Source organism: Myzus persicae, unplaced genomic scaffold, assembly GCF_001856785.1.
Source record: "Myzus persicae strain clone G006 unplaced genomic scaffold, MPER_G0061.0, whole genome shotgun sequence".
NCBI lineage: Eukaryota > Metazoa > Arthropoda > Insecta > Hemiptera > Aphididae > Myzus > Myzus persicae.
In genome coordinates this window covers 184,271-198,209 of record NW_019103933.1, presented here as the reverse complement: position 1 = coordinate 198,209, position 13,939 = coordinate 184,271, and the positions used below count along the sequence as shown (strand labels likewise).

Below are 13,939 nucleotides of genomic sequence, written 5' to 3'. Positions count from 1 at the left end.
GAAAGACGGTGACGGTGTAAATGGGCGCGGAAGAGAGACAGAGAGAGCTGAGCCTTGACACTGGTGCTCGATGACGAGGAGAAGGAGACGTCGGTCAAGTGAGGTGGGAGCGGCGATCTTCGATTTGTAAATTATAGCGGTTTTCAGTGTTTTTGTTTTTTTCCTTATATACCTATGTAGTCTATACGTACCTATATAATATAATGTTATTACGTGAAATCGACACGCACCCTCTATAAACGTCCATTTTTCATTTAAACGGACCAACATTTTTGGGTGGGCCAACATTACATAATCGTAATATTACAATCCAATAATCCAAATCGTTTATTTACAAAAGGGGTCAACCTACATTTTCGGTCGAATCACTTATTATAAAAATAATTTTGTGATTAAAATGGAACCAATCGTTTATTTTTGTAGTATTTGAGAAAGAATTCCAGCAATAAAATAAAACTTTTAATGCCGCATTGGCCCAACCCTCAAAAGTACGGTTTCTTGGCAACGTTTAAAAGCGGCTATTGTATCCTTGTGAGTTATTTATTTTGTGAGATGTTTGTCTTACTCAAGGCCCGTATAACGGATGTGCAAAAGCCAGTAATTTTGAGGACGTTTTGCAGACTTTAACGGATACCACATTTCAAATAACATAACTACATAACATACACATACAGAGCGTATCACGAATATTTTATGGAAACTATTATATTTAATCGGATGTCTTGAATATGACAAAAGTTTAACATACGATATCTTCAAATACAAGTACACTTTGATTTTTTATTCTATTTAAGGGTGCATGTTTGGCCAGCGCCAGAATAACAGGATACGTAGGGGAACGGGGCTATGATAATTGATAAATTGAAAAGTAAAGTAAAAAATATTAGCATTTTATGTTTGATGTGAGTATAACTATTTTAAGGATTGTTAACCTCATTGTAGTTGAATAGGGAATACATGAAGTTTAAGTACAGTAAAAAAAGATGGTTCATATTTGAAAAAAAAAACAAGTTTGGACTCACTTTAATATTTATAAAACCTAAGTATCTGAAATTAATATGATGTCTACTGTCAAACTAGTAAAACTAAAAATTCCAAAAATTAGAATTTGAATAAACGTCTTATTAGTTAAGTAGGTGAGCTTGTTTGTCAAATCACATTGTATAATATAAGGTATAATAGGTATATATTATCTGAATCCCTCTCGATAACTGAAAAGTGATAACGTTTTTAGGTTACGGTCACAACTAGTTCAATGTGCACAACGTTTTCAGATGTCTTGTCCGTATAATAATAACATAATAAAAAAATATGAATAACACCACGTCGTAAACAATTAACAAACTATTCATAACATAATACGTAATTTTATATTTGATTCGTTTTCAACTGCGCACCGGAAACGGTCGCTTCAAATAATATTGTCTGTTGAGTATTTTAAATTAAACTTCACGAAAAATTGTGGACAAATCGTTTTTTTTTCGTTTTCCATTTAGCGTGACTAACTATTAGGTCGTCGGACGACGAATATTGCTACGAGAGCAAATAATTTTTTCTCGGGCCTACCCACAATTTTCTTACGATAAAATACGATCACGATTGTTTCGTATTATGAAATATCATTATTACTTATTAGTACCTTTGAGGCTGTTATTCTCATACTATAATAAAATATTGTGAAATCGCTGCACTTCTACCGCCGACAACCGCCACCGCCGTCGTCGTCAAATAAAATTGTTGTCTCCGAACACCGTGATTCCTATCCTTACACGGCTATACTTCAGATAGTACAATCAGCGAACAGAAGCGAGGGCTTCAAATATTATAATAAATCGCATTAATGCATATACATTACAAAATAGAAAAAATCACGAAGCTGTATTTTTGGCGAACGTTGTATGGATAAATCATGTCGCTATATATTATATACATATTATTAAACTATATAGGTATATGTAGATTTCTCTATTCTCTCTCGGCATCCGCTTGTATATATTATGTAACATTTATTTGCATTTTGCAGTACGGGTACGCTTGCACAGCGTTTTATGGTGCCTATCAACGTAGACATAAAAAGTATAAAAATTTGAGTTAAATTTGCAAATAACGCTTATGCTATTTTGACAAGTTGCATTTATGAAAACCGCCAATAAGAGTATAAGACCAATAAGTACCTTATCGAGATCGGTCTCCAATATATCGAATAATCAGACTAACTCATCACTATGGCACGGTCCATATTAGATCAGCAGTTCCAAAACTAAGGTCGCTATCCAATACCAACATGTATTTGCAAGTGCATGATTTGGATGTAATTATTTCAAAGTTAATATTTAATATTTATACATTTTCAAGACACAACAATTCTTCCTAAAATAATTAAATAACAAAAAACATAGAGGAAGAAAATCCTTATGAATATTCAAATATTGTAAATAAGTATAGATAAACAGTTGATAGGTTCCTAATGTTCCTATTTATATATATATTCGTACCTATATGTAATTTCATTTTTATTCATATTTTTTATTATTTTATAATACTATAATTTAGTGTTAGTATATGAAAATTATGTTTGCAGTTATTATGATTGTTTTAAGTGCCGTGAAAAGTTAAGTTTAATATTTTAAGGCCATGCTCGTAAAAAGCTGGGTGAAATGTATATTATACGACCAAATATATCCTTACCAGTTACCATATTATATTATATATATTTTAAGAACATTGGTCACCATTGTTGTAACCACAAACATGTTTTTTTTCTTCACAGGCTTTACATTATCATTAATCTCTAATAGTAAGTACTTTTTGTTGTTAAGCAATATTAAAAAAAAACCTAACCTACGATAAAACGTAAACATATTTCTGACAGTACATCGTAGTTATTGACTTGTAACCTTTTTAAGTTTCAACCGTGGACTTAAACGTGGGCCATGGACTTTTATTCTGTTGAGGACAATGAATGATATATTATATTGAACTAATTTTAATTATACTTGTCTACGCCGTTTAAATGTTATCCAACTATAGCAAGAGGTTAAATTTTAACTGCATATATTTATATATATATTTTTTGTTTGCTACAGAGATTATTATTCCTTCTATTCCCTAGCCTACACTTCCACCACTGGTACATTTCTTGGTAAATAATCACGACCGTACGGTATTGTTTTACTGTACCTAGCCACCTAGGTGTAACTCGCCCATGGTGATTTGAAACAATATTTTATTATTATAGCGATTATGTGATAACTAAATAGGTACATCTACAATACGTGAAACAAACAATAACTTTTAAAGGGCATCCTGTATGTGAACTTTAGATATCAGTATACTATAACAGATATAATAAAACATATACGATATACATAATATACTAAAGTAGTATGTATGCGATTGTATATTGTCATATAGAATATTATTTGAATAAACCAGAATGCCGTATCGGATCACTGTCGTCTCGAGCATCAGGTTGCTAAAGTCGAAAACATTTCATGAAACTAATAATATACTACACGCTTAAATATTATAAATTATACGTCACTCTGCACTCATACGTAATAGATCCACTATATATGAATAAAATATTATATTTTAATTTCTGACTTGAAGTTACACACATCAGTAGGGCATTGCGTACTACCATTGCTCATACATTGATGTCAATCGGTATCATTGACATCCTGTTACATATTATTATGTGTTATAATACCTACTTAAATCGAGTATGATGGTCCGTCGAAAGATAATTATGTTTCTTATAATAAATCTCCTATGTTCATGTCCAATAGTGATTCGATGAAAGTACAGAATATAGGTATATTATATGTAGGTATTATAGCTGTGCAGATCAGTAACCGTCAGGTTAGCTGATACATCATTGGGTGATAGCGATCAGATATTAAAAATTTATTTTATAAATCAGTGATATAAAGGGCGATTTATCAAGCAAGTCTCCTTCAAATAAGAACACCCCCTCCCCCTCTTTTACTGTAAATTATTTAATGGATAGTTTTTTTAAAATGTTTATCTATGTATATATGCAACTTATTAAAAATTCTAATGAGCAGCTTCTCGGTAATTAAAATGTTTAAACTGAAGATAATAACCCTTAGAAATGGTTTAACAAAAGTATAAAATATATTATGGAATATTGTATCTATAATTTATTACTTGGACCATTTTTGCAAATTATTAATGTTGATAGATTCATATTAATTAAGTACCAAAATTTCCATTTACCCTAGCGTCCATAGCCTCCATATCTTTTAAATCCACTATCATAGAGCCATTACTATAAGTACATAAAGTTAAATAACTTAAACATATTATATCAAAATAGAAATTTATTAATAATAAAGCAGACAATGGTTGTTTTGTATTATAACAGTATATGTTTTATATTATGCACTGCTGCACAATAGATTATGCGAGAATTATAATACATATGTAATATGTATAGTAATTTGACAATAAATAATAAACTGTTAATGAACTTGTCTAGCCATGTGATCATAGGCGTGTGCAGATGCAGTATACAGATTGAAATGACCCAGATGTGTTATCTTCGCTTGGCCAACGTTTTAATTGGCCGATAAATATTTTTAAACGATAAGTACCTACTATCAATGTATCAAAGAGCCAAGGCCCATATTTGAAATATCTTAATTGTTATTTTCATTATCAAGACTATATAAACAATAAATTAATTATTCCAAAAAATATAACTACTGTCTTAGCAGCAGACAAAATTGCCGAACATTTCACCGAAGTCGTTACTAACGCGGCACGGGCGTGCTCGGTCACTTCACCTCAAAATCCAATTCAAAAAAACTACGGTGCGCTACCACTGTTCATATTGACTTTAATTCAACAAAAACACATCGCCAGACGCGCTTTGCAAAACCAGAGAAACCCAGCAGCCAAAACAACGTTAAACAAGCTTACTAAACAAGTGCAAACCGCCCTGCAACTATTCCGCGTAAATTCATATAGCAAGTTCTTGTCAAATATTCATCAAAACGACTCTAGCCTATTTAAAGTCACAAAAAATCTTTTAAACCAAGAGACAAATTGCATTCCTTCTCTTCGCACTCCAACTCGTCTTATAATTTCTAACGCGGATAAATGCAAACTTTTTTCGGAAAACCTTTCGAATACTTTCTCCCTGAATCAATACGCACACAACTCTAATGATCTTAGGGTTGTAAATGTTCTGAGTTCACCAAACTTCTCGGTACAAAATTCAATCAACTTTGCTACTCCGGGTGAAATTAAAACAATAATTAAAAGGCTACCTAATAAAAAATCTCCTGGCCACGACAATATCACGAATCTTATGTACAAAAAACTTCCTAACAAGGCAATTATGTTCATGACTTCTTTATTCAATTCGCTCCTTCGCCTTGGTCACTTTCCGGAAAACTGGAAAAAAGCAATCATAATACTCATAAAAAAACCCGGGAAAGACAAAACAGACCCCGACAGTTACAGACCAATTAGTCTACTAACTTCGTTATCTAAGATTTTCGAAAAAGTCATCCTCTCGAGACTGCAAAATTATCTAAACTGTACAGACACAATTCCAAAATTCCAATTCGGATTCAAAGCACATCATTCTACTACACAGCAACTCATGCGCATAACTGAACATATAAGCAATTCATATGAAAAACACTGTCACACGGGTGCCGTTTTCATTGACATTTCAAAAGCCTTTGATAAGGTTTGGCATCATGGGTTGTTGTACAAGCTCAAAATTATCAACACACCAAATTATCTACTCAACTCCCTAACTTCGTTTCTATCTAACAGGCAATTTTCTGTTAAAATAAATGACAACTTTTCTTCTTTCCAACCAATTGCAGCTGGCGTCCCCCAAGGATCTATACTCGGCCCTACGTTATTTAACATCTACACTTCCGACATCCCGCAATCACCGCACACAAACATAGCCCTCTTTGCAGACGATACTGTTATCTACTCTGAATCTCGCAACCCAGAAGCAATATCTGTACACCTATAAAACCACTTAAACGCATTATCTGTCTGGTGCAAGAACTGGAAAATATCAATTAACCCATCAAAAAGCGTAAGTGTATTATTCAGTCTACGCCGTAATCCTACTCCACCACCACTAATGTTTAACCACGAACCAATCTCATGGAAGCCAACCGTCAAGTACCTTGGTGTAACGTTGGATAAAAGATTAACTTGGTGGCCACACCTATCATCCAAACTTCAACAAGCCCATCAACTCTTAGTGATGCTCTTCCCTATCTTAAACAGAAAGTCTTCCCTTCAAAAAAACCTTTCCCTACTTATTTATAAGCAAGTACTACGTCCATTAATCACTTACGCCTGCCCTATTTGGGGTAATTGCGCACAAACTCATCTCAAAAAACTGCAGATATTTCAAAACAAAGTTTTAAGAACGATAACAAACGCTCCATGGTTCGTAAGAAATTCAAACATTCACAATGACCTCAAAATTTCAACTATTCAAGACCACATCAAGCTCACAGCTGTGAGCTTCTTCGAATCCATCCACAGGTCAACAGGCTCAATGCACTACCACATCAACATCAGACCACCTCCACAGCGCCGTCTCAAACGAGGTCGCCCGCATGACCTAATTCCTCAAGACAATATCTAACTTAATTTTCTAACTACTGTTATCATCTAATGTAAAATTGTAACTTATTTATTTAATAATTATTAACTTAACTTTCTAACTACTGTTATCATCTAATGTAAAATTGTAATTATTTATTTATCGCACTTATTACGCCAAAATTGTATTTTATCTCATCTCTCTAGGTATAGATAGCGCAAGCTAGGAGTACCTTATTGTATTAAAAAAAAAAAAAAATAAAAAAAAAAAAAAATAGGTATTTATAAATTTATAATTATTATGATATGACGACTTTCATAAGACGTTTTTAACAAAATTATTAATAAAATATAAAAAATAATATTAGTAAAAAAAATTAAAATTAATTGGAATATATTGAGAATCACCTACCATGGAACGTCATGTATGCTAAATGATTCTCAACAATTAAAACAATATTCCTTATTTGAAAAAATTGAGATCTGGTTTGCGTGTGATGGTATATATTATCATATACTTGGTGGAAATCAATATATTCTGCAATACAGTATTTAATACTTATTTTGTAGGTCCTTACACGTTTCTTAGTGATTCATAATAATGAATGTGCCTATACATAATAATGTTCTTTTTAATTTTTAATGGTTATTAATATACGAAAACGTTGATGGATTTTATTTTATTTTAACTTTATTTTTAATTTCATTTAATTTAATTTTTATAGATTTCGAATGAACTTAAATTATCGTAGGTACATCCTAAGAAAATACATTCACTTCGGTACAATTTACATAATATTCCTGCAGGCTGCAAAAGGTGAGCGCGCATTGTGCAAAACAAGTATCGAACTATTAATTAATAATGATTTCGAAACTTATTTGCTTTTCGTATACATCATTATGTAGACAAATATTTAAATACATAGAAAATAGTCACAGATGCTAAAATATCTTCTAAAATTTCGTCAATAGTTTTACAGCCGAAAACAGGATATCGAATTATATGCATATATTAATATTATTTAATATATTGTTGCCACTTTTTTGGATGGGGGAATAGAGAGAGTTAGATATAGATAGAGGTAGTTAAAATATTTATATAAGCTGTACAGTATAATATGACGTATGAACAAACATCAAATATACAGTTGTGGTCAGAAAGCTCAGAGTTTTGGCTATAAATAAAAACAACATTTGTAGATAATCAATTTAACCGATCGCTGGTAGTTGGACTAACTGTATGTAATAATTAATAACACTAATAACGATAACAAATATCTTTAAAAATGTAAATAGCTGTCGTTATCATGAGTGTCCATTCTTACAAGTAACCACTCTATAATATTATTATGTATACCGATATAGATTAAGTACAATATGTTTGCTATTGTACATGTACAGATGCATCTGTTATTAAAATTTTAAAATTATGTCGAAATGTACAATCTATTTTTTCTTATAAATTTGAAAATTTGAATAGGTACAACTTATTTTTTTTTTTAAGACCAACATGATTGTGTACGTACACAAAAAAATATTACGTTGGTATGATTAGGTATACGGTTATCCTCCCCTTAATAAATTTTCAGAGCGAGTTTTTATCAATCAATGCAAATTGCTACCAATCGAAATGCAAACTACAAACCTATTATTTTATTTGTAACTTATATTACAATAATATACGAATAATATACACTGTTTGATATAATCATATACATGTATCATAAACACATTTTAAACAGTGAATAATTTGTAACAAAATAATTTATACGTTTTATTATTTCAATAGAATGATCATGTGGAAAATGATTCCCCCCCCCCCCACAAACTTCATAGAACATAAATTAATTTCACATGTCCTAACTTTTCACATAACCTGAAAATAAATAATATTAATTATCATGTATCGATCGACGATAATATTATAGTTCAAAGATTTCGAGTAAATACATATACCAACAATTAATATTATACCGTAAATACATAAGATAATATTCCACGATACCTTGGTATAAAATATATTATACTTGGTTACATACGTACAGACAGAAGACGTACAGTCAACTGTTTGTTTTATCGTCGCGGTGACTCATATATTTAGCTAGTTACGTCTGCACCGGCCAGTAATCGGTATACACCTACTTCCTTATGAGTTATGACATAAACAACACAAATAAAATAACTTTAACTATAACTTATCAGTTCCTGCCATGGAAAGTCGAACAAACCAAACGATTATTAGTGTTTCCCAACCATTTTTTTTTTTACTCAAAGCCCTACATTTTGAAAAATCTCACAATCCCGCATTAATTTTAAAAAAAAATGCATGATTCTTTTATTTGGTTATACCAGGCATGTAGGACATAGGCACATATATTATAATGTAAAATACCATAAATATTTTAAATTGTTCAAATATTTAAAATGATTACCTCACTTACTTGGTGATATACGGAATTGTTTTTGTCATTAATTACAAGTATTCGTTTTGGATCTAAAATTGCAAGTGTTTAGAATGTTTTACCAGCTATGCCCAATAAGTTATTTAAAACTGAAATGTATTAAAACTACTCACTGAAAAAAGGTGTATTTACAAAAATAAAATTCTCGTAATTATAAGCATAGTCTGCAATTGTTGCCTCAACTTTTAAAACCACTGTGTGTTCGGTATCAAATACAAAATTTCTTGTCTCGTATGTTAGTAAATTAATAACGATTTCCAGTTGCTTGTAACAAATTGATGTCAACAACTCAAATACTTATTCACCTTTTAAGTTTTTAACATTTTAGCATACAAACCCGAGTGTATACGCCTCTGACCTATATTACCATCGTTCCGGACGGTCGCCGTAGTACATTTTATTAACCATAACAAATAATTTTAAGTGATGATTTCGCCAAATCATTACGATCACCGTTCGCTGGTAAAACGTGTCGCATTATAAATATTATCTATTTTATCGTAATTTATTAGCAGCGTGATAAGCCTGTTGCAGTTGCAATGCTGCATACAATTTAAGTATCATGAACATATTAACAGGAATTTTATCCACTGCAGTCCAGAATAGGAGACCGATAGCATTTGATTATGTCATCGCCGGAAAGCAGATAAACCGTCGACAAATACACCGCGGGCGTACTACGGAGCTGCTGGTGTCTTGATGTCTACACTACAGTCTACAATATAGTATACATGACCGGATATAATTATGTCACATATAAATGATAACCGATGAAATAATATTTTATTTGATTACGTTGGCGACCACAATATTCCGAGCCCTCGGTTATAATATTGACACATTATTATACCTGCAGCAGATGTAATTTTTACACGTCATTTTCTCGTCACGCATTGTATGTTACGCTTTACAGCAAATACAAGATGCAAATAATCACTGCAGCACTAGAGGAAATTACGTATTTTTTCTGTTGACACGACCATTGCAATAATGATTGGCGTGTATAACCCAACCTATAACGACGTGTGCGTGTGGACAATTTCCACTCGCCTGAAATTATGACAATATATTATTTATGATAAATTACAGATATGTTTATTTTCTATTGCGATCGTTATATCATCGTTCAATATTTTATATTTTTCAATTCAATACCTCCTCAGTACTTAATATTTACCAAACTTAACGTAAACTTCTTAGCACTGTATGACGTATGTACTTAAATACCCTCTCTGATCTCTCTAACTTACGTATACCGTCATCAAAATTAGTCTACATTTATACGATCGTTTTTTACACGAAAGTTAAACCAAACTTTTTTTTTTTAATGTGATAAACCATTTGTTGTTGTATATACATTACATAATATACTGCAAATCTGTTTCAAGGGCTGCTTTTATTAATAAATAGTTTTCTTTTTTTTAATTCATTAGGTAGGTATTACGTAAGATAATGTGGTGTACCAGGCTATAGCCTATCTGGCTCCCCCTTTTCCAAAATGACTCCTGTTATTGACAACATAAATTTCTTCTACTTCATATACATACTTACGACTGTCTCAAAGAATCTAGGAAAAAAAGACCAAGGAAAAAAAGAACACGGAAAAAAAGAACAAGTAAAAAAGAACAAAGGAAAAAAAGAACGCGGAAAAAAAGAACAACTTTTAGAAATTTTAAATAGTGTCCCACTAATCAATATTTTTTAAAACAAAAATTTTAATATAATGCATAGACACTTATGCTATATTTTTGGTATTATTTATAATAAAAAAAATACGAAACATAAATACAATAAAGCTTAGTATAATAATATAGAGTAAGATACATTTTTATTACTGGAAATGCCCTAAGTAATCCTAGTGCCCTTATAGTTGATTATAGGTGACCTTTTCATACTTTAGAGCTATAATTTGAGTGAACATATTTAGTCTATTGACAGTCATTGAAGTGTTCAAGTGTTTTCATTAAATTTTTATATTTCAATTTTTTAAATACATTTGAAATGGAAATTGTTATGAAAGCAGTATCAAAAATGAAATTAATGGCTATGACATCCTGTACAAATCCAGTCGAGATTTATGCTCGAGGTGTCTCCGAGTTCGATGAACGTTCTAAATCAAAAATTTATGTTTCGTATTTTTTTATAATAAATAATAATAATAATAATAATAATAATAATAATAAATAATACCAAAAATATAGCATAAGTGTCTATGCATTATATTAAAATTTTTTTTTTAAAAATTTGGTTTTTTTAATTGTTTATGCAAAGTAAATATAAAACTGGCTTTATAAAAAAATCATAGGTATTATAAATCATAAATTGAAAAATAAGTGTTATTTATTTTAAAATTGTATGTGAAAAATAAACTATAAAGAATTTTTGCTGTCGAATATCGGAGCAATTTAGGAATTTAAGTATTCGTGGAACCTTTTTCAACGGGAGCCATTTAGAAACCGACTAACAATGGATGAGAACCGTCTGTGCAGCTGCAGCGGTGCACCACGATATTTACTCTGATAATATTATTTTAAGTATTGTAATGTGCACCATATTAGATCTGTAATTCTCGACATTTTTTATATTACAGGGCACTATACTATACTGACCATCACCATTTAGAATGTATTTTCAAGTCTATAATTTAATAGCACATTTTAGATTCCAAACCCAAATACAATACGTACCGCTACCCTCAGGGTGTAGAGAAGATACATTGTTTAGTGATTGGGCTTCCATCAAATAGCTGATAACACAATAGTATACTTCTTATAAAAAATAAACATTATTGTATGTCACCGAAAGTCTAATAATAATTGTATAAACGCCTTGATGATAAACATCCATCCACAAATAATAGTCGTTCCCTGTACCTAGGGTTTTTACTTGTTTGTAATTTGAATAATGTTGTATACCAACGTTCAATACAATATTTTGAATTTTTGAAGATAAAATGTCGGCGATAAGTAGACGGTTACCCTGGCATGTCAATGATATTGACACTTGGCGGTTGGCGGATAACATTACGAAACAGTTAAAGAGAACTTGACGGGCGAGCAGTTGGACCTATATTTATAATATAATATTATTAATTATTATAATGGTTGACCACTTAACTATGTAAAGTATAAATAAGTTCACGCTGAAGCTATTAAAGGTACATAATTATTGAATGTATAATAATATAATTCCCCATACCTAATGTTATTGCATACTCGGCGACTCTTGCGTTGAAGTTTCGCGATGGGCCGCACATTATTATTATTAATACGAGTATTTAATGTGTGCGTGCGCTGTACCCGTACAAGGTTAAGTAACACTTCAAATATGAAAGTAACCTGACGGGCGGGCGGCGGGATCACTTTCTCCGCTGTCCGACACAAGTACACAACCTCGTGCTGCGGGATTCCCTAGCCTGGAAAAAAACACACGCCGAAATTATAACGCTAAATAATATTTTAACATCGTGTATTCGTGTGTATGGGAGTTTGAAAAAATAAAAAAATTACAATCAAATTCTCGTAGTACTCTAGAGGTGTTGTAGAGGTTCGCGACCGGTAAAAGTGAATATTATTATTATTCGTTAAATAGCCAACGGGTAACCGATATACCTATACATAAATCATAGAACGTAATACCTACATGAACATGCCTATTACCTAAAATATACCTAGTTTATTATTACCAGCAAGCCCCAGTTGTAGGTATCTACCTTTTTTTCTAATGGCAAGAAGTAGGTAAATCTAATAAATTAATAGATAATACGTGGAATGAACAATGATTAAATCACCCATTGATAACTTACATCCCCCAGACTACGCAGTGGCCAGTGGGTCGTTTGGAAAGTGACGGTAAGAGAAATCATATAGTGGATTCTGTATTTATATTTGATGAGTTTACATTTTGGGGAAACGCTTATAAATTATTCGGGCAGGTTCAGTGATTGTTTTTACATATTTCATAATATGTTATTATTTTAACACACGCACATTGGTAAGAATCAAACCTTGCCTAACTATCCTTGGTGTGATATATTGGAATATTTTGAATGACTGAATGAATTTCAATTATATTAGAGACAGAGTTTGCCAAGACTCTGGATTGCAATTCCGTAGGACCAAACAAGTCTTACGATTGTCTTGCAGTACATTATAATAAGTTAGTTACGTAGTAACATTTTGGAATTTAGAAGAAGTTGGGGAAGATGTAATCGTATATTAGATTTTCTTTTTTTCTTACATACCTCTGCAGGTCAATGTCAAATTACCTCTTATAAATTGTAAGTTTTTGAGCGATGCCGCTCCTTGTATGGTCAAGGCAGCTAATTGTTCACTTCACTTGTGTGGTCAATGGGCTGCACCGGGTGGTAGAAGAAATTCGTGGTCAATTTCCAAAAATTGACAAACTTGTCTTATACACAAAAAAATATTTTTAAAAGCGTCGTATCGGTTTGTTTAAAACAAAGGCTCCAGGTATTCCATTGCCTCCAATGCATATATTAACAAGATGAGTATATGGATTTTCGCTTCAATGTATTATTGCAAACATATAAAATCTATTCGAAATGCAATACAAAAATTGAACCCCGAAGACGTCGTTTCAATAGACGAAATTCCAAAATTAATTTCTAAAGATCAAATTGAAGCAAATTTAACTTTTATTTATTCAAGCTATGGATTTTTACCGAATACCTTAACATCTTTAGAAATCCAGAATATTTTTCTAACAGACTCAATTAAACTAATAGATTATACTAAGTAATATATATGGAGTTTAGTGGTACAAATGGCCCTGACATTAACAAAAAATGTGAAGATGTTTTTAAAAAAAATAATGGTTTTCATATTCTTACAAAAATGTCTAAA

The 13,939-nt window shown here is 31.5% G+C and overlaps 1 long non-coding RNA gene across 1 annotated transcript; it reads right to left on the bottom strand.

Moving 5' to 3' along the window:
* Positions 1-11,723: 11,723 nt before the first annotated feature.
* Positions 11,724-13,769, bottom strand: LOC111036567. Its single transcript, XR_002604784.1, has 3 exons — positions 13,342-13,769; positions 12,273-12,489; positions 11,724-12,140 (listed from the first exon to the last, which is right to left on the bottom strand). It is a non-coding gene; the product is annotated as an uncharacterized LOC111036567 (long non-coding RNA).
* Between the last annotated feature and the right edge of the window lie 170 nt (positions 13,770-13,939).